At 46.8% G+C, this 27,037-nt stretch overlaps 1 protein-coding gene across 1 annotated transcript in view; it reads left to right on the forward strand.

Annotated features, from left to right (window-relative positions):
• The window catches only part of LOC138452651 (amine sulfotransferase-like), a 401,286-nt gene that overhangs the window by 95,841 nt on the left and 278,408 nt on the right, over positions 1-27,037 (forward strand). The window lies entirely within an intron of this gene.

Consider the following 27,037-nt stretch of genomic DNA (forward strand, 5'->3'; position numbering starts at 1 on the left):
AGGGGTTAAGCACTGTGGATCAGATGTTCATGCTTAGACTGATTTTAGACAAATATATTTACATTAAAAGTGGCGTAATATACACAGTCTTCAAAGAGTTTAAGGCTGCATTTGATGGAATCCCAAGGTGTGAACTCTGGCAGAAATTAGTGAAAATGAAAGTACCCACGGGCTTACTCAAAGCAATAATAGAACTATACAATGACACCAAAGCAGTTGTGAAATGGGGATTGAGAGGTGAAATGACAAACCCTTTCCCTATTGCAGACACGGGTGTATTCGTGTCCTCACCCTCTTTAATCTCTTCTTCGATGGGGTTTTAGAAAACCTGCCATCACAAACAGCAGGTTGTTAAATTTTGTTAAATTCTTCCACCATGAAGGGCTTTCAATCAACCAAGATAAAACTAAACAAATGACATGTAGGAAGACTCGTGGTCCCTACTCACAAGCACACATTACCATAGACGCTGCCAGAAATGAAGCAATGCCCCTTTTCGACTATCTGGGTATCAGAATTGCAGGGAATGGCAAATGGAATAAATAGATAGTTAAATCTAATTCGATCCTGGGGGAACACTGCAGTGGTATCCTGCGGTTTCTCAAGACATATGGTGATAATATCTTAACTTCGGCACTGGAACCATAGTGTGCCCATGACATTGCAGCCTCAACATATGTGGCCAAGCTATGGTGCTATTGTAAACCCCCGTCATACCCGCCCAGTGCAGATCACAGAAAATCATTTTCTGAAGAGTTTGCTCTCTATCCCAGTGAGCCCCAAATCGTCCACTGCATATGGAACTCGATGTGTTACCCTTTGATACCCATCTAGGTTTAAAACCATTGTTATAGTGGGTACGAATATGGTCATGTAGCTTCCTAGCCAAATATAGTGTAACGATAACAGTTCTATTGGGGCACCCACAGACACATGCATTTCCCTGGTTCAGCTATATCATTAACTTTTTTAAATTACTAAATCTGGAGGAGCTATGTGTGAACCCCTTCAATATTTCTAAAGAATTATAGGCAGTGGGGGTCATTCCGAGTATGGAGGTAACCATGCCGCTATTAGCGGCATGGCTACCCCCATACCGGATACCGGGTCCGGGTTCCTTGAATGAGGAATTACCGGGCCATTCCGACCTTGGAAGGCCCGGTAATTCCTCATTCAAGGAATCCATCCCCATCCCCATTCGAGCCCCCGTAGGGCTCAATGGGAATGGGGAGGGTGCTAACAACGGGCCCGTTATTAACGGGCCCGTTGTTAGCATCCTGGTCTGCTCGCGGGACCCACTAAAGACGCCAGGTTTTACCAGGCGGCCTTATCGGGTCCCGCGAGCAGAACTCTTAATGTGGCGGAAAGGGGTTGACGGCTCCGGCGCCTTTACCGGCACCGTTAACCCCTTACCGCCACACTTGTAATGACCCCCAGTGTGTCAACGATGCATACATCCATTTCTGCATGGGGATTTCTCTCAATACATGTTTGCATTTGTCCATTGGATAAACGTATTTACCCATTAAGAAGGGCAATTCTCTGGAGGATTACCTTTGCTTAATTGCTGATCCAACGCAGAGATCCCTTTATGCCACAATGCGTATGGGCATTTTTAACAATTGGTTCATTTAAAGTTTGTTGCAATAGTTTAAACGCTAAGGCCCTGATTCATGGAATTTGTAGCGTGGTGCAAAGTGACTTTGCACTGCCAGCAAACAACCGGATTCATGGAGCAGTGCAAAGGGTATTTTTACAGTGCAAATATACAAATCCGACCAGTCACATGGTTCTTTGGAACAGAAGCAATTGATCGACTGAAAAAAGGTGCTGTACCACTTTTTCAATGTTTTCTTGATGTAGGTGTGATTTGCTATCAGCCTGCATCTGGTTTAGGAAAAATAGACCCTCCCTTCAATTGCCTTCAGCCTTGGAATAATGAGGGAAATGTCTTTACAACAAAATTTAAATGGATTCCCCATTTTTCATTGAGCCTATAGAAAAATTGAAGAAAGCCCATGCTTATGGCAGACATAAAGAGGTCATCCCCTTTTGACTTCTGCTTTCATTACACAGGAGGGGAATCTGGAGTCAGATTTACTGCCCCTATCAGCTTCTAATCATTGAATGAATAACAGAGGTTTCCTCGGAAATGCAAGATGACCTTAGTGTCCCACTACCTCACTCAGTGGGTATTATTTGCGACCTGACAGATGACTTGAAAATTATTATCTTTTTCCTGTAAAATTGGAAAATCTCCTCCATTCACCCTCATGGGTGTGGTTGGAAGACATCAGTAGCAATGCCTACCTGTCTTTGGGGCAGTTCATAATCTTGCATATGATGTCCTGAGGTTTTGACTGCGGCTATCATCTGTCTAAATCCACTATGAGTGCATTGTAGTTCATTTCTAGCATATCATCATGGCTTGATTCCTTTTTTTAGTCATTTTGAATGGGGGCCATTCATAACCTGCAAAGCCTCATCAATGGAGTATCTGTGAAGTTGTAATTTCTAATTTTCCAAGTCAGACATTTAACAAATACAATTACATACATTTATCCCTTGCAGTGCACAAGGAGACCCTTTTATCGGCCTTCATCTTGGAGGCGCATGACAGTAATAGGAACATTGAAACCCCATCTGGACCTGTACATCCCTAGGTTGATAGCTTTGGAGATGTCAAAGTGCAGAGGATAGTGCAACATGTTGCTTGTGGCTATGCCTATATGAGGGATTGTTACCGTTCCTGGATGACATGAGGAAGGTATTCTGGTATGAGCAAAATATATATGCCCTGAAGAAGGCTGTGTTCTTTGAACATTTGAAAATCCATATGGCTGACACTGAGTAGGCACAGAGGAAAGCTGTTTGAAAAGATTCATTCGTGATTTTCGTTTTTGTGAACTTTACTCAGTAGGTGTGTATTCACTCTGGAGGACTGGCGCCATGTAATACAGAGTGGTGGTGCACTGTGTTTGGAGTCTATTTCTGCCGAGAGGTATTAGTTACCTCAATACTTTTGAACAAGCATATTTCGTGTTCAGATAACTGTGTTGTTTACACAATAAGATGACTACCACTTTATCATGATGTGTGCGGACTCATGAATGAAAGTCGGACATATGTATACCATGTTTTTGGTTAAAGCCTTTTATTCAAAGAAAAGGGGTTGGGAAAAGGCCTCTCACACTGTGTCTCTGTATAACTCTTTTCATGTATTTACACTCACGTGCTCAACGATACGCCCCGATGTTCTCTCTGCTTCTTGGTGGACTCACTCGTCTTCGTTGGCATTGCTTCTCTCTCTCGCGGTCTGTAAATTAAGGATTCCAGCCTGCTGGTGATGACCTGGGTGGGAAAGGATTTGACTCATTTGAGGCTGGACTGGGAAGCGGAGGTGGGGGCACAGATGACCGATGGAATGTGGGAACGTGCTATAGGATACCACAAGAAGGTGTCCAGAAATGCTAGATTGCAGCAGATACAGTTATACATAACGCATAGAGCATATATGACCCCGAAGAGAATATCTAAGTTTGCAAACGCAGGAAGACAAGCATGCCCAAAATGCAATGAAGAAGATGCTGATATGACTCACATGTTCTGGTCTTGCCCAGTGATTGAAGCTTTTTGGGGGGAAGTGGCACGGAAACTAGCGGATAAAGGGGTCACGCTCAACATAGATACGGCCTGGGCCTGCCTGTTGGGAGGGTTTCCCAGACCACGGAATACTAAACACCTTGGGAAACTGAGGGACCTGGCATATGTGCTTGCTAAAAGAAGGATTGCCATGGGCTGGAAGCAATGCCACAAGCCACGGGTAGAGGTATGGTGGGGGGACTTGCAAAAATGGGCGGAGGCTGAAACGGTGGTGTGGCAGGAGGCATGTAGCAAGTGCGGGGAAGAAGATGTGGGTAACCTGATGGCTTGGAGAATGTTAATAACAGGACTGTTTGGCACAGTAGTGGATTCTGCAGCTTCGGAAGGAAGCGACACCCAGCCACACGCTGCGGATACAGAACGAGAAACGCAAATAAGCTCTTGAGGGGGGGGGGGGATTTGGGGAGCAGTAATGAGCGTTAATTGATGTTCACGAGTCTGTTGTAAACAATGCTGCAAGTTTGGTTTGTATTGTTTATTTGTTTTCAAAATAAAAATCTTTTAAAAAGGATTCCAGCCTGCTTTCTCTTTGCAGCTGCCCTCTCTTCATTTGATGGTTCTTCGGGGCTTCTGCTGGACACGCCTGATTTTCTCTTGACTTTGGTAAGTGCTGTACTGCTTTTCTCTGTCTGTGAATGCCCAGGAGTCCCTCGACAGATCCCGGAATTCCATGCATTGGTCTTTCACTCTGCAGCTTCTTTCTCTGTCTGTGAACCACTCCGCTTCTCCCGGCCAGTTCAGGCTCTCTGGTTCCTTAATCCTCACAGTGAAGTTCAGCTCTCACTCGCCATTCTCTACAGCAGCTGTCAATATCTCTCGGTTTGTGCTGCTTAAATGTCCCGGGCACAGGTGTGTGCTGGGAAACACTTGAATGCTTGTTGAGCTTGTGATCTCTTTTGCTCCATTCTCACTTGTTCGTCTCAGCACTTCAAGGATTCTGGGAGTCCATTGGTGACAATTGATTGATGGACTTTGAAAAAGCATAAAAAAGGTTGATGGATAGGGGGAATTGTCAAATGTGATTGCATCAGGTTGGTAATGTTAGTTTATATATTTTATATGAGGGATTTCAGTGTTCCTCATAGAAAAAGGAGCAGATGCATGACAATAGTCCATGAGGGTTTCAGACATTGAGAGTGGAGAGGTTATTTTCAAGGGGAAATGGGGGATATCATGTCTAATCCGATGGAGCCATGCCATTCCATGGAGGCTGTCTCCTCCTATGTGATCCTTCCTCATATAGCCACCCATAGGGCCATGATCACGTAGCGGCTGCTGTCCCCTGGCCACAAGGAGGAGGCTATTGCTGGAGAATTAGTGATGTCTTCATTGGATTCATCACAGATGTTTGGTTGTGTATGGAAGGATGTTCTGTCGGCTGTTGTGTGAGTGGTGTGTTTGAGTATATTTATTGATGCAGTGTTATTGTCATTGATTCAACTGTTGATACCTTGATGCTATGCCCTGTATTTGAATGCCTTTTTGCAGTAGATGGTCTCTGCACTCCAGCACTTTTTTAAGTGATAATTCAATGTTCTTATTAAAAGTAATTTTTGCTTGAAAAATATTGTTGATTAAAGACAGGTTATATTAAATGCACATTGGATCCTTAATGTTTATTGTCAGGGCCATCACCATGACAATGCAGCACCACCAGGGCATTGAAACTGCTAGTTATGTATCGGCCACCCCTGCCAAGCGATCAGTGGCCAGCACGGTGCCAAGGCATTCACTCCCAAGTGAAGTCACAGCAAGTCGTGCTCCCATGCCCACACAAAAAAGGGACAAGATGTAGTGGGCTCTTACATGGGACAGACTAGAGGCCAAAGGCTGTGGGGAGGGTGATGGTGTTGGGAATGTGGGTGTGGGGAGGGTGATGATTTTGGGAACTTGGGTTTGGGGAGGAGTATGGTGTTGGGATGTGGTGCGGGGAGGGTGATGGTGTTTGGGATGTGGTGTGGGGAGGGTGATGGTGTTTGGGATGCGGGTGTGGGAATGGCGATGCTGTTGTTTTACCTATGGTTTAAATCACTGAGTACAGTCAATGTTTCCAGTGTGTATTCAATGGAAGTGATGTATGTGCATTCAGTGAATGATCACAGTAGTGTGAGAGTTGCATAAGTGTGAAATCAACAAATTATCATTAAAGTCCAGGCAGACAATGCGTTCTTCTCTCACCTCCCCACGTATGTCCTGAGGTGCACTTGTCACCTGCAAAGTGTTTGTCATCCATCAGAGCAGGGGAGGCAGAATTTCCTGGAGTCATTTGAATGTTCTGTTGTATGCACACATTGTGCAGTATTTCACATGCCATGATGATTTTACTTTCACAGGACTATACATGAGTGCACCACCTATCCGTTGGATGTGCCAGAATCTTGCATTTAGCAGTCTGAATGTGCGCTCAATGCATGTACTGGTCCTCCTGTGTGCCTCATTATAGGCTATCTCTTACGGTGTACCACGGTTCCTCACAGATGTCATCAACCAGGGTAACTGATATTATATTATTATTATAATTATAATTGGTTATTTATAACGCGCTTAATACCGAAGAGGTTTCTAAGCATGGACGTAGGATTCAAACCTGTGCTGCTCTGCGTCGTCTTGCTTCCATGATGCGCACGTTGCCACTGAGCTATACTACCCATGCCAATAGCCTGAGTCCCCTACAACAAATAGGTTGTACAGTGTTACACAATGTCAATCTGGAAAAATGAATACCCTTCATTTGAATGACAGACGTAACTTGATGGCCGTGGGCCAAACGTCTTATGCACCGAATTATAGAAATATAAACTGCTATGCTTGATCGACGAGCGGCCATTTTAAATGTAGCAAGAATCGCCATTTTGCTTGTTAACCCTTGCTCATTGCTTTCTGTCTAAAAACTGCTTTGCAGCTTGCAATTCTTGCGGATTCTGCTTACTCTGCTCAACTGTTAACATTGTTGTCTGAATATGAAAGGACAAGGTCGCGGGATTGGAGAGTTTGCTGAAACTCCTCATGAGTAGCCCAGAGAGGAATGCCCACGCTCCCTCTCTGTAGCCTTGGGAGGAAGCTGCAGGGCATTTAATCACTTCACAGCTGCCAGCCAGTCTCGTACGATGGTAGAATATGTTAGAATAATACAGTTAAAGGCTTGAATTATGCTTTTCTTACGGCCCGCCTTCGCAAAACCCTTTAGAACGTGTCAGCTCCCAGGACACGAATAGTACCTCATAGATAGCAAAGCTTGGAATGTGGCTCTTCCCCCATGTACAGACTGCTTCCAAGAACAGAACCACCGTGTTCTAAAAGATGCCTCCGCACTTTCTAAATTTCACATTGTTACTAGAATAGACATCGAAAGCATTATAATTGTCATACTCGTCGGATATGTCCATCGTCATCCCGAGTTCATAGGAACTTAATACAGAGGGGTGTTGAACATGACTTGCTGATTGTATGATATGCATTTTGTACATATGTAATTGTTGTACGAAATTCGCTCTCTTGCGTCCCTCGAGGTCTAGGAAACTCACGTCGCGGGGCGTGAGATCAGAATTGGCCAATTGATACTATCTTTTGCTTGCAATAAACCCTAGCATTGGGAATTTGAACCTCGTGTCTGGCGCATCTTTTCATGTATGGTTATTGCCTTGTTTCCATAGCACGAGGGACCTCTAGGGGCCCCTTTCAAGATGGTGCCCGAATAGGGACCCTCCCCCACTTGCCCCATCGTATACGTTGTACCGGAGTAAAGGCGGAAGAACGGCGAGGACGGGACGGTTGAGCCGGGATCAAGAAGTGTACGGGGCGCCCTTTGTTTGTTACGGTACATGCATATTGTTATATTGTGCAGGTGGCCTATGTGTACTCATCTGTGCATGTAGATGATGCAGTGTGTATCAATTGGGGTGATGGGGCATTGTCCTGCAGAGTCCTTTGGCAGTCATTCACAGTGTGTCCAGCCTCATTCATCATGTGTTTTTCTATGTGCTGACATCACCCCTGCAGTTGACACTATGGCGATGGCGCTAGACTCTGTACTGCCATGTTATGATGCATTGGCAGGGAACGGCTTCTTGGATTAGACAGACCTTGCTTGGTGTGAATAATTGTATGTCTGCTTCCATGCTTGTCAGGATGTCCTGTGGAGTTATCTTAAGTCACTATGTGGACTGCTGCATGTTCGTCATGGGCCAGGGCCTATTCATCCTATTCTTGGTAATGCATTATGAGACACATGGCTCACATTTGTTCTCATTCCCTGTCTCCATTTGTGTCTCTGTGCTATGTCATTGTCAGATTGAATACAAGCCAGGTACGCTGTCCTCTATCTGTGTTCATGTAAGCTGGTAGGGTGCTGTTCATCAGTATGATGGCATTGTGTGTGGCACCTGGGAATCAGACGCAGCAGTGGCTGAGGGTGACATCGGTATCACATGTCATCTAAATGTTCATGGAATGATACTGTTTCCTGTTCCAATATGCCTGCTGTGCCTGCTCCAATGCTTTGGGGGGCACTAATGCCACATGTGTGCAACCCAGTGCCGCAATGATATTGGGGAACTGGGCAATGGTGTAGAAATGGGCTTTAGCTGCGTGCACCTGTGCCTGAATGGTGGGCATGGAGATGTGCAAATGGACATGCCTCATAAGCTCATCCAAGACTTGCTCCAGCACTTTCGACAATGTTGGCTGGGACATCCCATGCAGCATCCCAACAGTGTGTTGGAATCCACCCATGGCACAGAAGTGTAGGACGAACACCAGCTTTACCAGGGGGTGGAGGACAGTTCTTACCCGGGAGATCAGCCTCCATCAGTGTCAGCAGGTCTGAGATGGTGAGCGGCGGTCCAAGCAATGGTGTTACTAATTGGTTGTCCATCAGTGTCCAAGGGGATGAGCAGACACGTGGTATGGGTGGCCTTCACAGCACACGTCTCCTGCACCTTTGTGGTGCTTGTCTCCTTCCTTGCTGAGGCCTTGCATCCCACTGTGCTCAATGAAGGTTGTGGATCCCATAGTTCACCACAGTTTGTTGCTGCATGTTGCTTGGATGTGTATTTTGGGTCAGGTATGGATTGGCTGCACCCGTGACCTGATTTCCATGTCCTATATCCATTTACCTCCACATTTTGGATGAATGTAACTGAACTGTGTTTTTTTCATAATTACAGCCGATTTTCGGTGGTATCTGCACTTGTAATATGGTGGAAATACTATATTTGTTTCTGGTGCAAATTCCGCTGTCGGAATTATCCCCAACGCCAATTCCGCCATATCTCGGTGGTAATTCCGTCTCTGGTAATTCCGCCGGTGCAAATTCGGCCATTGCCAATTCAAAGGTGAAATCTGCACCAATCTTCTGGGAAGCCTAATTCATCAGAGTGGTAAATTCTGTTAGCACCACTTTATCCACTTACCGCCAAACTCATATTGAGGCCCCATATACTTTGTCTATTGTCCAGTTTATGTCCAAACCCTTAGCGGAACAGAGCTCATTAACAACTTCAAACTGTGTGTTTAAACCTTGTGGGCGTAAGTGAAATAAGAACGGTGTTGTCTGCAAATAGGAGCACAGGGCACTTTCCTGGGGCCAGGCTAGGGGCATTAGCAGGGATTGCTAGCAACTTGTTGATGATACCATTTATGTACAATAAAAACAGCCTTGGAGCCAACTCCATGTGCAATCCCCATTTTACCACAGCTTGATTGTCACTATAAAACAGTAAGATTAAGGATGAGAGACCATGGGGTAGTCTAACTCATGAAAAGTGCCCCAGAATTTTGTGCCAGGGACGCCGTCAATGGCAGTTCAGAGATCTATAAAAAGTGCATACAAGTTCGCTTTCCTAAGGGTGACATATTTATCAATTAGTAAAAACAGTCTAAAAGATTGATCCACAGTGCTCCTGCCTTCCTGGAATCCAGCTTGGAGATATTTTATTAGACCATTATCAATCATCCATGTATTTAACTACTCCAATAAGGCTTTTGCGACAATTTTTGCTGTCGCAATTAAGAATGAAATTGTGCGGTAATTAATAGGATACTCTCGCTGTCCCTTCTTAATGAAGGGAACAACTTCCGCTCATTCCCAGGAGTTAGGAACTGACTTGGTTGAGGCTATGGCGTTAAAAAGCTGCAAAAGATAAGGGACCCAGACTAACTTCTTGAATTTGAGTAGGTCAGTCTGGATTTTGACAGGCCCAAGGGCTTTGTTGTTTATTTGGCCTTCAGTTGCTGTCATAATCACACGTAAAGGAAGGCTAGCGGCCAAAGGTGCCAGTATACTGTCCTTTTCTATTATAGTGTTGGATGGCAGCTCCTAGTGGGTTATGGCTGATGTTACCATTTTAAGACCTAAGTTGATTAGCTGTTGCAGGAATGACATTGTTACTTTCAGTTAGGTGCATGTGTACTAGCTTCACACGAATCCTTGGGTCGTTCACTCCTTGCAAAAGATCAGCATTGCAGCAGTTACTACGCCTGCTGAGAAGCAAGCAAGGATTATCAGCCACATGTTTCTTGAGCTTAAGTAAGGCTAGCCATCCATCTTTTCATGCCTGGCATTGCTACTCCCAACACCCAAATGTTCGCTATTATCACCGTCCCAAGTTAATATTTCATATCTGTTAGTGATAGGAACATTATATGTGCTTTTTTCATTAGTACTGCACTCTATATTAGTCGGTAGGTTATGGATTTCTATGTGAATGGCATAGCACTTGATCAACTTTCTTTGGTCTTTCAACTGTGTCTATTGTCTCATCTATACTCGTGAAAGAGATGTGCGATGTATGATATTGCACAGTGCTTCCTTGGATAGTCATGGGGCGGACAGTCAGCGGGTTACTTTGCAGGGCTGAGGGACCTTCTGAGAGAGCTAGGTTATGGCATGCTGTATTCCTCTTAATGCAGGGATTACAATCAATCAACAGTCGCTATTGTTACTAACTACGCAGTTCAGGGCATCCGTGATTAAGAAATTGGATGAGGCTAAACATAATTAGTGTCCTGGGGTAGAGAGTGGGAGTGGCTTAAAACACCTTGGGCCTCATTACGAGAATGGAGGTAATGAAAAAAAGGAAGGCGGAATGGTAATAGCGACATCGTTGACGGATCCGGGCATTCCGACCCGACAACCTGCTAATACCGGCACCGCCCGTACCGTGCCCCCTCATACCGGCATGGGCACGTACACGCACCCCTTCTGGGAGCAAATACTGGCATGCCGGTAATAGGAGGACATCACAACCCACGCGGACATGCAACTACCGGCATCCCGCAAACAGAAATCAGCAATCAAGCCAACTGCCACAGGTGCGCACAATCACCACAGTTGGAGTCAATGGAGGCTGGGCCAGTATAAAATGAGTACACCCACACACCACACCCCTTCCTACACCAAAATGCTACCACTAGCTGTTGCAATCATGGCGCTGGAGGACATGCCTATACTGCTACAACTACAGCAACAACAGCAACTCCAACAACTACAGCAGCAACATGCAGCACAGAGGAGACGCAGGAGGAGAAGGAGGGTAAGACAGGGCCAGCAATTACCACCAGTGCAGCCAGCAGTGCCTCATAGACAGCCACCAATCCCTCGCTTCAGACCCAGGCCATTCAACCTGACCCCTGAGCAGATCCACACCCTGTACCGGTTGGACCGGGACACCATCACCACCATAGTGGACATGATACACAACGACATTGCCAGCCTCATAGAAATACGCACTGCCACCCCCTCGCTACTAAAGGTGGTGTCTGTGCTCCACTTCCTAGCCACAGGCACCTATCAACACACAGTGGGGCAGCTGGATGGCATTTCACAACCAATATTTTTCACGAATGCTGAACCAAGTGCTGGATGCCCTCCTGAAGCATGCACACACCCACATATCCCTACCATGGACTGCCCAGGAGATAGCCGACACCAAAGTAGGCTTCCATGCACTGGCAGGCATGCCCAATTGTGTTGGTGCCCTGGACTGCACCCATGTGGAGTTGGTAGTCCCCCATGCCATAGAGGTGGTGTACCTCAATCGTAAGCAATACCACTCCATCAATGTGCAAATGGTATGTGACTCCAGCAAGATCATTACAAATTGCTGTGCCCGATTTCCCGGATCAACACATGATGCCATGGTGCTGCGCAACTCCACGCTAGCCCATCACATGGAGCGACATGCTGGACCATGTGCCTGGCTGCTTGGTGAGTTGCCCAACTGGCCCATGGCAGTGCTTTGTGGTACTGATGTGTAGGGATGGGGGGGATGCATACTCCACCTGGGTGGCAATTGACGGTGATTGGAGAATGCATGCAGAGCTAGACACTCCTGACCTGAACCTCCCAAACCCAACATGACAAATCACTGTCAAACATTTTACCAATTATGCATATCGATGACAACAAGTAAGAGGCACAACCAGGCCACCATGGGTATGTCAAGCAATGCATGACTGAACAGGATTGCAACTGTGCCAATGTGGCTAGTGTGACCATGCACAGTGTATAATACACAGCATAAATGGGAGGCTAAACATTGTCGTACAACCACAGTACATCCGACTCAGCATGCATTATTTCACCCTGCATCATCTATTGAACGCCATCCAGACTACCACACCTCATAGCAGTATTGTATGCATCTAGGAAACATTCTTGCATATGTACAGGGACATGTGCATGTCCACACCAAATAGCTGCGGCCATGACTGTGCTTCCTGAAGATGGCAGCTCAGAGTGACACACACCTATTTGTATTTGCTTGCAGGTGATGGAGGATATCCCTTGAGGCCGTGGCTACTTACCCCTGTGCGGAACCCGCAGAACAGCCATGAAGAGGAGTACAATCATGTTCACACCCGTACCCGTGTTGTGACTGAGCAGACCTTTGGCCTGTTGAAGGCACTTTTCCGCTGCCTAAGCAGGTCTGGTGGGGCACTCCTTTACAGGCCTGAGAAGGTGGCAAAGATCACCATGGCCTGTGTCATGCTGTACAACATGTGCGTCCGGAGAAATGTACCACTGCCACCTGACATTGACATGCATGCACCGGGTGAGGTTGATGAGGATGGTGGCGGAGGTGAAGTAGCACCCCTGCCAGTACGTGATGCACTGGATGGCCATGCAGTATGCCAAGCACTGATTCACGAATACTTCTGAACCAGAGGGACTATGATAGACATGTGTCAGTGACAGACTGGGTCCATGTGGACATACACACAGGGATTGTTGGGGGTTGGGCACTGAACACCGTCACACATTAAATGGATACACACGAAATGAACAATGTCCAGCCATTGAATGTTTTTTCTCACAACGGGTGTATTAGTTCAAACAGCAAACGTGTGACCACTCCCTCCCCAACCCCCAGTGAACTCCCAAACCCCCTCAGTTAACTACAAACCCCCACAACAAACTCCAAAACCCCCCAGTGAACCCCCAAACCCACCCAACAAACTCCTAAACCCCCCCAATAAACTCCACAAAATGCTCCCCTTCACCCCCAACCATGTGTCCCACTCCCATTGTCCGCCCACACTACTTGCAGGACTTTTTGCTGTCCGGGGGCGGCATTTCACTGTGTCTTGCACTCCTTATGGTTTGGCGCACAGGGCTGGTGGGGACTGAGGAAGCAGGTGTGGCGCTGATGAGGAGACGGTGGCAGGTTCCACTCCTGCTGCAAGGCATGGCCGCTGCATGTGGAACAGGATTGATGTAAGTACTTGTTTTATTGCCCCCAGACAGTCCCTCAGCAGCACAGCCGATGCATTCACAGTGGCTGTGTTTGCTCTAATGGCTGCTGTGGTCCCCGCCTTGGCAGTGGCGATTCCCCGCCTGGTGTCCTCTCCATCCGCAATGTACTGCCACAGGAGCTCCAACATGGCCTCCTGTCAGGCCTCCACCCTCGACAGATGTGACTCGAGGGTGTTGGTGGGAGCTGGAGTGGTGGGTGGTGCACTCACGGGGCCTGCATTTTTCGGTGCTGTCCTCATCGAAGGGGCTCAGGTCCGAATCATGGAGGCAGGGATCAGCACTGCTGTAGGTGGGTGAGGGCTGGATATGGGGCTGGGGGGTGGACACGGGGCTTGGGCTGGGTGGACATGTCACTTCCGTGACTCCCTCCTGGTCCACATTGCCATACAAGTCATCCTCAGTGGTGGCCGGTGCTTGTAGGGACTCCCCTTCAACTGGTGTGGGTGTGGGCTGCTGGGTCTCAAGTGTGTCAGGCACACTGGCAGCAGGTGTTGTTGGCTGTGTCTCGGCTCGGTCAGGCTCACTGGCTGTGGGTGTGGCCTGCTTGGCTGCCACGGAGGTGGTGGTGGCGGTAGCCCTTTTCTTTGTGTGGGACGTGGATGCCCTTGCTGTGTTGTATTGGCTGGCATCTTCCTCATCGGTGCCTGGGGGGTAGAAGAGATGCAGGGCATCAGTGATGGTGTTAAATGCCAGAAGCATAGAATGGTGCTGTTCATTATTCATTTAATCATGCATTCATGTCTTACAGGTGTGTCACACAGGGTATTCTGAGGGGGCATTTTGGCTTTCACTACATGGCAGGTGGCATGCCGTTGATTTGGGGTTTGTGTGATGTATTACATGGGCACGGTCCAGGTGTGTTGGCTGTGTGTTGGTTATGGGATTGGCACTCAGCATGCATTTCTGTCTGGCAGGGTTTGGCCCCCCCATCTGGACTTGGATATGTTCATGTGGGTGTTGGGATATGCATTGCCTGCCTAGACTCTCTTCCACATCACTTCTGCTACGTCATGGTTTCCCCTACAGGGATCTGCAGGGTCACTCACCTCCTTCTGGTGATGATGCCTCACCCGTCTCCATCTCCCCAAATCCCTTGATGGACTCTGGATTTATGAAGCTGCTTGCGGTCTCCTCCGAGGGGAGCATTTTGGCAGGAGAGTGGGAACCCCCGCCTGTGGCCATGGCCTGCCTCCTGTTGCTTGCCATGATGTTGCGGACCCTCAAGCGGAGGTCATCCCACCTCTTCCTGCAGTCCTTGACACTACATGGAGTGGTTCCAACAGCCGACACCTTGCGGGCTACCTCCTGCCAGATGTCCTTCTTCTACTGCTGCACCTCACGCTTCATGTCATGGGATTTCATGAGATCTGCATGTGCAGCAAGGGTGTCTGCTAACATATTTAATTCAGCGTCAGAAAAACGCTGTTTCCGCAGCCGGGGGGTGGTCTTCCGGATAGCCTTAGACATTCTCGAAGTATCGGCACAGAGCTCTCCAGGAATCAACTGGTGGTTTGGGAGGATTGCAATGGATTGTGTTTTTAAAGATGGCCGCCAGCCCATTTCCTGTTCTGACGCGATGACGTTATTTCCGGGTCTGGTTTTACGACCCCGGTATTAGCATGTTGCTATTACCGGGTTGGTATTTAGGGGTTCCTCCTAGGCGGTGTCGGTATCGGCGGGTCCCGTGATGTCGCTATCGGGGCGTTGGAGGGCCTTTTGCGGCATGCCGGTATGGCCATTACCGGCATGGGGGTTTGCGCGTGCTCACGCACTCGTAATCACCCGCTGTTAGCGGCGTCATACGAGCACGGACCCGCTGGTTCCGCCATGCGGTAATGACCCCGTTTTTACCGCGCTACTCATAATGAGGCCCCTTGTCTCTCGACAATTGGGGTATGTGCCTTGTCGATCGGTTTACTAATTACAGTTGAGCTTTTTTTTTATTTTCCCAGTTCGAAAAGCCATGGTTGCTTTAACTTTCCCCATTCATAAATCCAGCCTTTAAACAGCAAGACTAAAAAGCACATAAATAAAAAGATATATGTGTATTAGCCTACATAATAAAATAAATATAACATGCTAGAGATTCCTCAAGAGGTATGGTTTTCTTAAGTAATTTAAGTGCCACATTTCAATCTGTGTAATCAAAAATGGGATCTGGTATGCAAACCATAGTAATTCTGACCAGATGCAAATCGTTAAAGTGCTGCTAAAGTGCTAATACAGAGCGCAAGGTAAACAAATTATATTTTAAGTACCCCTGGTAATCAGTAGTGCTTTCAATAATGCTTAAGGCACTCTGCTCCCGAAGACAAATCGGCCACACCCCACTCTTGAGCCCAATAAAAACCTCCTTTCAGGAAGAGGACATCAATACTAAAATGCTACTGTGCAATAGGAATATATAAAAACACAGTAAAAAGCGAAACAATACCCAAGGATGCTGGTGGAGGATTCGCTCACTTATTGCAGTGACACTCCCCCATATCTGCAGCCAATTGTGAACCTTATCCTGAAAGAAAAAGTTGGCACAGGATAAAAACTGTACTGCAAAGGATCCGGAAAAAAACATAGCTCAATATCGCTCTATATAGCTGGTGCAGTGGACGCTTGACTGCTCGTGGGGCACCCCAAACCCCCCTTGCACCTGGCAGTTCAAGAGTTGATTCCCTAAAAAAGTTATCCCAGCTGCAGTTGCTGCTTCTTGTAGGAACTGCCCCTCTTGTCCGGCACAGCTTTTTCAGTCTTTGTATCAGACTGAATTCCTGGGTCGGCTTGTAACAACCCCTCCCGCAGTCCAGGTGGAGTCTTGCAATAGCTCTAGGCAGTAACCCACACAGCACGGTAGCAAAAGGGACACGTGCTGGGCTCACAAAAGAGACAAACATGCTATTTATAATTGGTAAATATTGTCTTCATGACATCCCAAGGTTGCAACCCATGCAATTTGAGATGAGTAAACATCTCAGGCAACAGGAGTTTTGCCTTGCAAGTCAGTGGTTCTGGGCCGCAAGTGGAAATACAGATGGTGTTGGTTTGATCAGTTCTTTGTGGGCAAACACCAGGACAGACACAAGTAAGGGGCATTGGGGCCTGCCCCTACTTACATGACAACACCATGTGATTGTGTCTATTGCTTGCAGCCTCCCAGAAATCTACAGACGGCTACCTTGAACCTTTCCTTCTGGCTTTGCCAAGGGCTTAAGAATGGTTCCCTAATCAAGGTGCAAGGGGGCAGGGCCACAACACGGCACAGCGTGGCAAAGTGGGAGCATCTCTGCGAGAGGTCCTTCCTCCCTGAATTCTGCAGGTCATTGCCTCGCCCTTTCCATCGGCCATCGGCTCGAGGATGGCATCCCAACAGAGGCGGAGAAGGCAAGGTCCAGAGGCATAGACAGGGTACAGCCTGAGCGGGCATGGCCCACCCAAAATCTGTAAATGCCCACTCAGCAGCGCATTTACAGATGTTAACGTCGCTGCGGTGGGCCCAACTACATTAGCTTCAGGCCCCACTTGTTAGACAATCTTGGCTACGCCTCTGGCGAGGCCACAACATGGCACAGTGGGATCATCTCTGAATTCTGCAGAAGACTACATTGGCCCTTTACCTCAGGCTTCTCCAAGGGCTGAGGATGGCATCCTAACAGAGGTGCAGGCAGCGGGGCCACAACACAGCACAGTGTGGCATAGTGGGAAGTGGGAGTGTCTCTGCGAGAGGTCCTTATCTGGGGACACAGCCTTGCAAGATCACAGCGGCTGTCGTAACCTCGCGAGACTGCAAAGTGCATGCATGCATCTCAGTGCCTGGAGCGGAGACAGATGAGAGTGACCGGGGGAAGAAACAGATGCACCCTGGCCCTCCTCCAGGCTCAAGGCCACACTAACTTTTACAGACACTTATGACGTGCAGGCTCTGAGGCTGAATCTTAGATACCCACATCAGTAAAGCAACTGGTGTTGTGTCCAGAGACTTTAATAACTATGACCTATTTGTTACAGGTCATTCCTGATTCATGTGCAGTGAATAAATCCTACACATCTATCACTGTGTTGAGTTGCATGTGAAGCCAATACAACCTCCTCCCTAAATTCTGCAGGCAACTGCATTGGCCCTTTCCCTCAAGCTTTGCTGAGCACTCAAGGATGCCATCCTAACAGAGGCACAGGGGGCGGGCTACAAAACAGCACAGCGGGAGCGTCTCTGCCAGAGTTCCTTCCTCCGTGAATTCTGCAGGAGACTGCATTGGCCCTTTCCCTCATACTTTGCCGAGGGCTCAAATATGGTGTCTACAGGTGCGGGGGCTAGGCCACAACACGGCACAGTGTGACATGGAGGCAGCATCTCTGTGAAAGGTCTTTCCTCCCTGAATTCGGCAGGCGACTGCCTTGGCCTTTTCCCTTGGGCTCCGCCGACGGTGCAAGCACAGCATCCTAACAGAGAAGCAAGGGGCAGCGCCACAACATGGCATAGTGTGGCACAGTGGGAGCATCTCTGTGAGAGGTCATTCCTCTCTGAATTCTGCAGGAGTCTTCTTCGCCTTTTTGCTTCCAAAGAAATATTTGAAAATAATCCTCTAGTATTCGAAAAAAATTCTGTTGCGTGTTGACAAATGATACCAAATTGTGTGTTTTAAAATGGACCAAATAAACAAATTAGCTCTGCTCCCTGTAAAACGTAATGTTATATCCATTTAGGTTTTGACCAGTGAAAACCTGAAGGTATCTCACCCGCTAGTTCCCGGGTATCTCTCATCCAGGTGGCCAGGACACGGCCATCGCTATTGGATCCAGTTCCTAGGGGTGGACCAATGCGGGAGGATCACCTGGATGGGGAATCTTCAGGCGTGGAAGTGGGACGACAAAAGATGAGACACGGTACCCCTTTCCTTATGACACCTTTTCCACATCCTACCCAGTAGGATATTTGGAACCCCCTTTTCCTGCACAAACACTTGATCACACTGCGAAAGACAACTGACTAACAACAAAGCCATTTACCTGACATGTCCCAACACAAGGGTCAGGCAGAGTCAAGCAATTGCCGATAACTACACACACCTGACAGCCCTTTCCCTTCCCCACAGGGATAAAAGGCAGAACACGAGAGCACACTTTGAGCAAGGCCGAACACACAAGGAAGCAGCTATTCTGAGACAGCAGTTCAAATGGGGGAGAAAGGCGGTGGAAACCGAAAGGACAACAAGGAGGGAATTGCCTTTGCCCTTTCCGAAAAGAACAGTGAGACCGGGAATTGCAGCTGGTGATTGGTGTGGCAGATGTCAACTGTACACAGGGTGCACCCGCACTGATAGCCAGGGCAGGGAAAAGAGCTTGCCGCTGCGGTACCGTCCTTGACTCCAGTGGAAGAAAAGCCAACGAGTTCAGCCCAGCCGGTGAGTCAGAGGAAACCGATAGTAGCCCGGACTATGTTAAAACTCACAGCTGTAGTGGCAACATTTGCGTTAAAGAAAAGAAGATAACAGACAAAGGTCTTTTGTGAACAACCGAGGTATTAAAGTTAGAGTGGTCCCGTGCCGCATGGGCACTCATTCGAAGGACTCTTACGAATGCCCCACTCCTGAACAAGGAAGATATGTGGAGTTGAGAAAACCACAAGAACCAAAAGGCCCTAGTGGAGGCCAGCAAGAGATGTCAAAGTGGTCATACAAGGGTCGAGTCAAAACCCCCGTACAGTCGAATGTCTTTGACACGTTGTAATTTGAAAAGCTACGTGAACTGCATTGTGGTGACAAATGAGAACCCAATTGAGGGGTGTCCACAGTGAGCTATTGGTCTGAGCCCGATTGAAGGAGGCTGACATTGTGAAGGGGACCGGAGCCTGGCTGAGGGGGATTCTTAGGTAAAGAGTAATCGCCCAACGTGAAAAATAATAGAAGGAACTTTTGTTTGTTGTTTGTGAAACATCAGGACCTCTGAAGCAAGAGACTTTGCATAAAAGAGACTTGGGTGCAGAAGGCCCTGATATTGTAAGAATGAACTGTAAACTCGGGCGGGAGAAGCCCAGAAGTGTGCTGTGCTCGAGAGTCTCACCTTGTCCCATGCTTCAAACGTGGGCAAGGGAGACCCCAGCCATACATTCCTGACTTATCATTTGAGAACACTTCTTCTTTCTTTCTTTCTTTGTGAACATTATCCACACTATTTTGTAGCATAGCGGCAAGGATTGGCAATAGGTTTTTCTTAGTGTAGGCCATTTTTGTTTGACTAGACTCCACTAGGACTGTATTCTTATTATTTGATGGTCGTAGCTTGCTCCCATCTTAGATTTAGGTTTACAGTAGGCGTTTATCTTACCAATTTTTGCAGTTTAATAAACACCCTTGAACTGTGATCCCTTGTGGCTGTCATACTTTGATACCATGCCTTCCTTACATACCATATATATAGCAGTAGAGAAAAGGGTAAAGGTAAAGTGGGATGAAATGAGGTAGCGTACAAGTTTCGCACTGTCTCACGCTCCTTTTTATTAATCTCGCGAGCTTGATTCCTCTAGTTTCCTTGCCTCCGCATTTCATCTGGTAAAGAGGAACACAGACTCATCATGACTTCCTACAGCGCTCTCCTCACAGAGTCACTCATCTTCGGACAAAGATGCTTGCAGTACAGTGTGCTTAAAAAAACATAATTTTTCACATAAGTACCCACAAAGGTGTACCCAGTGTGAGAAACCTGAAGGCATCCTCACTTCCTTCTCCCCAGAATCCTCTGCTCAGGTGACCAGGGAAAGACCATTGCTTTTGGATCCCAACCCTGGGGGTGGATATGCGAGGAAGGATCACCTGGGTGGAGGACATTTGGGGAATGGAAGGAGGATGTCTTTAGGTGAGACGCAGTATCCCCATTTCCATTCTGCAATGAACCTTAAATCCATGACGCCTTTATAGGGTATTGTCAAACCCCCTTCCTTCCCTCTTTGAAAAATAACCCTCATCTAAAACATCCCTATAGAGGAACAGTGAAGAGAACAAGAGGGAGAACACTTGCTTATATGGGCAGGCGAGACCCATATTCACCTCCTCGGGTTAGACCAAGAAATTGTAAAAATACATTTTACACTCCCCCAACCTTCATAAGTTATTTCCAATCTTCCCTGTCACACACTCCCCTGTATCCCATTTAGTCCCTTTAAGACTGGGACGAGGAAGAGGCGACTGTTACAAATGTTTCTTAATAAGGTAAAATAGTGGTGTAGTACTCACGATGGAAGAGTCATTCAGATGCAACAGTATATTGTGCTGGCAAGAGTCGCCCTGAAACCCCTGCAGCTCTCCGGATGTAGCAAGCCGGGAGGCAGGTGCTCCAGGGAAACCCTCTAATGGGAAGAAAACCCTGTTGTAGGCGTAGGTAGACTATCCTGTATTGCAGTCAGCGGCAGGGATCAGCCTTTGAATTACTGCTGTCTGCTGTGGAGTTCTGCCAGCGAGTTGGTTCGGGCTCCCACTCAGTACGCTGCACTGTCTGTAAGGGTGGAAGAGGAGGCAGACAGTTAATATGAATGCGGTGAACATAAGAACGTTACCACGGTTATTTTGTCAAAATGGCATTACCCGAGGGTTTGGCTTTGCGGGCAGTGAGAGTGGGTCTGTGGCAGTCTTACGATAGACACAAGGGACAAGATCTAGGGGACATGAGAGAAAGTTAGTAAAATAGAAGAGAAGGACCATAAGCAGAATAAAAAGGCAAGCCAAGAAATAGATTAGGTTTGAACTCACAGGTGTCTTGCTGAGAGTAGAAACGCACCACAGTTTGTTCTCACTCCCATTGCACAAGTAGAGTTGGCACTGCAAAAAATGATGATGTGGAAGCGACTTCTCCCCCTGGCATGCCCACTAAGGAGAGACTACAACGGTACATGGCGTTTCAGCCGCCATGATGGGCAGGGTCAGACTGGGACAAGAAATAGGCCTGGACACCCAAAAAAAAGTTGCCCACCCCTCGCCTCAAAAAAGGTGGCCCTTAAACCATCATCCGTGAATCACGTCAATTCACGACTTTACAGAAAATGCTACTTCTGAAGGGTTCATTTGTCTGTAGCAGCCAGGAGGATATGCAATGCAGATCTCATGCATGCGTGGGGGGGTACAGAGAGGACCTGCTATCAAAGAGGCACTCTGCGTGAAGCAACATGAACTGCGGCCAAGTGCAGTTCTGCAGTCCTGCAGGGCTTTGGGGCACAAGACTGTGGGAGGGATCTGAGGCTACTGCTGAAGAAAGAAGTTGCACACAGCATGCGTTCCTTGTACTGACGCAGCACTGCAGTTGTGCGGCTATAATAACTGCCACTATTTACATTATGCTATTGAAGCAGAAATGCAAGGGCACTTACAACCTACGCTCAGAGCTCCCAGCACGAAAAAGGGTGCTTTACTGGTGCAGCCAAGCACCTGCTTCCCCCAAGATTGCTAAACAAATCTGTTATGAGCGAGCAGGGGAGGGAACACGTGGGTCTGCCCAAGGGCAGAAAAATCACAGAAAGGGCTGTGGGCAGACGGAGACTATATGGTCCTGCCAGGAAACGGGTGGAGCAGAGCTATGCAGATAAACAAATGAAGAAAGTTTAGAAACACGTGATTGTAAAAGGGTTTGCTCAGAGCCAGCGTCCTTCAGTGTTAACGCACTGGAATGAGAAGTATGTAATGAGGTCTGAGGTCCAGAGTTCGAGGGGGACACTTACTTAGCCATTGATTGGGAACCCTTTGTTTGTGCTTCTCTGCAAATTTGTGTTACTCATGCAACCCTTGTGGTGAGTACTCGCACGTCATCATTGTCCAAGCACTGGTTATTCTTGGACACATCCCATAGCTGAAGCATGGGCTTCATGACTCATGTGGCATTTCCCCACACTGTGCATAAAGCAGCAGGCAGTCTCTATTATATTCCTGAGCAGCTTCCTGCAAAGTGAACCCAGTCCCAGTCCTAAATATTCACAAGTAACTAGTCTGTCCAGATTTCTATGCATTATTGAGAAGAAAACCACATTTTAATGATTTACAAGAAATCCTTTCGTGCTTAGCCACTCCCACCATTATGCTTCCAAATAAAGCAAAGGGTTGCCACTGGTGCACTGTGTCACGAGGTAATGCAAGTGGACAGTAACAACACTAAAACATCCAACATTGACAATAACTCACTGCTTAATCTGAAATTGTAAATAATCAAGGATTGTGAGTTCAGCAGGGGAGACACAGTCTCAAAGTGATGAGGCAGTTGGACAAGTTACAGGGACGCTGTCCCTTAAACAACAGCCTGGCTGTTGGCAACATATACATGGAAACTCCTTTTGCATTCTGGGATTTGCCCTTTTGCTTTGCAATTATAAATCCGTTCCGTAACTACATTTCCCAGAATGCACAGTGCTTAAGCACTGCCTTTACGATCTTGGGTATGTTGGCTCAGTTCGTATAGATGGAAAAGGTCACGAAAAGACACTCCAAACAAGGCAAAGCCGTGGACCAACAGGCACTCATAAACACAGCAAACCTTGCAATTCCAAGGATGGAAGTGCAGGTGCTGCTCCCTTCACCACACCCCACAGAACGAGCCCCTACCCCTGTGCTCTCATCCTCGCTCCAGCCCGCAGCAGAGTCAATAGGGGCACCATCTTCTGCTGGCACCAGGCGGGCTCCTCACCCCTCACCAGCACTACCAGGAACTGTGGGATGCAGCAGACTGCATGACCGGGGCCCAGGGCCAGGCCCACCGCAGTGACTGGTGTAAGAGCGAGTACTGAAGCCTGCAGGTAGAGGCTAGCTCCCCGTAATGACTGGAGTTAGTATAAGGGCAGCATGCTATAGGGTTTGGTGTGTGGAACCAATTCAAACCCCATAGTTGTTTGCAGATAAAACCTGCAATGGTTGGTTTGGTAATCATAGTACAGTACGCGAGCACACAGCGCAGAATACAAGGAGGAAATTCTCCTCCACTTGGTCCAAGGCAAGTGCTGGCGAAAACGAGACATAACAACAACTAGGAGTAATGCGCACTTCCATCTGTCCACACTACTCTAGTACTGGGAAGAGGAAGAGGACTGTAGAACATCACTCTAAAGGTCAGGCATGTCCCATTGACAGCGTTAATTGTAGTCAGGCCAAGGACGTCCACCTGCAGCCACTTGAGAGGCTACAGGTGCATATAAAAAGGAGAGACCCACATGGAGAAGGGGAACTTCGAGGCTTCGAGGCTCGAAGCTGGTGAAAAGCATGCTGACGACTGCAGGGGAGTGGGAAGGACGCTGAGGCTGGAGAGAGCCACAAGAGAGTCAAGAGCCCTCCAGAGCCCTGAGCCGTCTGTCCCCCGCTGCAGCTGGGCGACACAGACCGAAATCTCCACTACGCTGCAGGAGGCAGCAAGACCACTCACACCAGGCAAGTGCAGCTCGCCGGTGCTCCTGATGGGAGAGATGGGAGCGAGCGAAAAGCAGAAGAGGAACGCGAAAGCACTCAGAGAAGCGGCCAAACACAAGTGACTGACAGGGAGAGAACACTCATGCTGGGGCTCTCCACGGGTTTAACATGGGCCAAGGAAGTTGCCGAACAAGTGCATGCATATGGTAAGTGGGTCTCGAGAACCAATGGGCGTTACTGAATACCTAACAAATTGCGAAGTACTTAATGAGTTTGCATTTATAAAGAGGGGATAATTGTATTTTGCGCCAACTGTATTCATCAAAAGATTATGCCAATAAATTGGTGTTCAAAATAATCTACTAGTGCTGGTCTTGATTAAAAACACTATATTTATTGTCAGGTTGTCTGTTAATTCAGCTCTCAACACGTTTTCCACCATCCACATTCCTAAATGGATCATCAGGAGAAGTTTATCAATATTGTCTATACAGTGTTCCTATTTGTATGGTTGTTACTGTTTTAGTGTTTCTTAGTTGAATTAATAAATGGAACAACCATTTCTTCTGGCTCACTATTGATAGCAATCTTCAATTTTCAAAAGGAAGCATCCGAGAACAGGAAAGTGAATGAAAGCCTGAAAGAAAAAACTCTTTATCTTGGAACAAAGCAATTTAAGTATTTGAAAATTGAAGATTGCTATCAATAGTGAGCGATAAGAAATGGTTGTTCCACTAAAACAGTAACAACCTTACAAATAGTAACACTGTGAATCAAGACCAGCACTAGTATATTATTTAAAACACCAATTTACTGGCATAAACCTTTTGATGAATACAGTTGGTGCAAAATACAATTATCCCCTCTTTAAAAATACTGAATTGTTGCAGTCAAGCAGCCTCACTAGCGGGAAATACTATTTTTGCCTGACAACTACCCAACAACCAACAAATGTGCAATCGCCACATGCCAGCCATTTAAGACTGTAAATTGGTAGAGCTATTTAATGAGTTATTAAATATCGAACTAAAGTAAACCTATGCACAATATATGAAAATATCACAAGAGTGGAGAGAAAGTAGTGTGTATTTGCGAATGGAATGAAAATCAGCAAAAAGCATTTATGAACAATGTGAAAGTACAAAGCCAAGTGAAAACTGGTAATGAGAGTTGGTGAAGCACATGAGAGGCAAATGATAAGCACTATTTGATATTGTGAAAGCAAGGTGGTGACAAGAAATAAAACACTGCAAAGTGGATTGTGGAAAAGGAACATGCAGAGGAGCAACTGTATACATATGTAGGAGATCCTGCCCCCTACATCTCCTGTATTGGAGACATGAGACCGTGCCTTGCCTAACCCCAGCCATCGTACCAACACTGCAACAAGTATTTGGAAGGAGATACTCATTAAGACAACCCTATCGAAAGTCCCCCCGAAGTGATGATAACCTACAGGAGGAATTCCCTGAAGGAATATGAGAAAGAGCTGAGCAAATGAACTGATGACATCATACAAAAGTGTGCACAACGTCCGGAGATATTGAATGAAGACAATGTATGGATCCTAGAGGACAAATGATGAAGTAAAGAATCGAGTAAACTATCTACGTGAAGAAGAAGATTACGCATTAACAAAGTGCTGCAGAAAACAGAAGTTCAATAAATGTACAGACACTAAAACGCAAGGTAGATCAAGTCATCATATAGGCAAGCTACGAGTAGTAAATAGAATGCAGGTAAAGCCGCCACAGTACAGAACCTGGACATTGGTATCATGAAATTAATAAGCCAGAAACCATGAAGGGAGAATGGAAAGCTGTGTCGCAGCAGAATAGCAGGCTCATGAAGCCAAGATTCTGGAAATCGAGGTCAGCTATCTACTCTGAAGAAGAACGAGTGTGCAGAGGATGAATCTGCTCATGTTAAGGTGAAAGAAAGAACACAAAGGATGCCAAGTTTTAATTCATTTAAAGCATTTAAAAACTGAAAAATGGGCCAGATCGTGGTCTCCTGTTACATGAGCCAAGGACGGAAATAGAGCTTGAACTTGGAATTCCAGACACGATAACGAGTGCCGTCACTCCTGTGCATTCCCAAAGACAAGCATTCTCTACAAGGCCAAGTACAAAGACAATTTCATGGCAGAAGGCATGGGTGATGAGAGATGATAGGCTAATTAGGTGGTGAGGTAGTGTCATGTCCTATCTCCCTGCACCTGGGTCTGGGCTTACATGCTGCTAAATGAACCGAATGTTCCAGACATGGCACAAGTGTGCCAACCAATTGTATTAGTCCGTATAATGAAGGACCTTATAGCTTGTAAGACCAATGAGATACTGTGTATCTAATGTTTCTGAAATTACATGTTTTATGATATAGGCATACGTTGTCCACCTGATAAAGGACAACCAATGACAATCCTTGCTCCTATATGAGTGTATATCTAGTTGTTTTCCTTAACCAATCCCGACCTTTGATAGGTTTTTTACTATTGCCACATAATATGATGTCACTCTGATGCATAATTGAGTATAAGAATTGTATTTGTTGTGGAGATCATTGAGAGACTGAGCGTGCGTCTGTTGATGATCGTTGTAACCTCCCTGTTTTAGATAATTGTCAATAAAACAGTAACTTGCCATCTTCTTGAGTTTGTCAGGTTATTTGGACTCAGAAATATTCTGGTGTAATCCCATCCGTTACATATGCACGTTCCAAAGGGCTGTAAACTCAAAAATATTGGCAGAGTCAAGAGACTGCTAAGGAGAAACAGGAGTACAGATGGACTAATGCCACAGGTGCGGAGAGGAAACCTAAGGTGGTAAAGTAGTCCCATGAGAAATAGTAAACATTATAAAGTGCCAAGGGTTATCGGTTTCATGACCTGTGATGGGTGGACCATGTGGTCCGTCAACTGCGCATAGACCAAGTTACCCCTACTTGAAGTAAGCCAAGGAAAATAGATACATGTTGAAGTTGCTGTGCTTAACAAGCGTTAAAGTGACTAAGGAGAAGAAAAAGCCAAGTGAATGGTTAGAAAGCCTGAAATGTTACAAAGTGGATATTAAATTCATATTCAAAGCTAATAAAGTTGAATTAACTGCAAACTGTGTTAAACTTGGGGATTGGAACCCCAAGGCAGTTTAGAACTGTGTTGAACTTGGGGAAGGGAAACCCCAAGGTTGTTTGGAACTGTGTTCAACCGGTGGAAGGGAACCCCAAGGCTGTTTAGAACTTGTTGAACTTGGGGAAA

This window comes from Ambystoma mexicanum, chromosome 4p (genome assembly GCF_040938575.1).
Source record: "Ambystoma mexicanum isolate Mex_15411 chromosome 4p, UKY_AmexF1_1, whole genome shotgun sequence".
NCBI lineage: Eukaryota > Metazoa > Chordata > Amphibia > Caudata > Ambystomatidae > Ambystoma > Ambystoma mexicanum.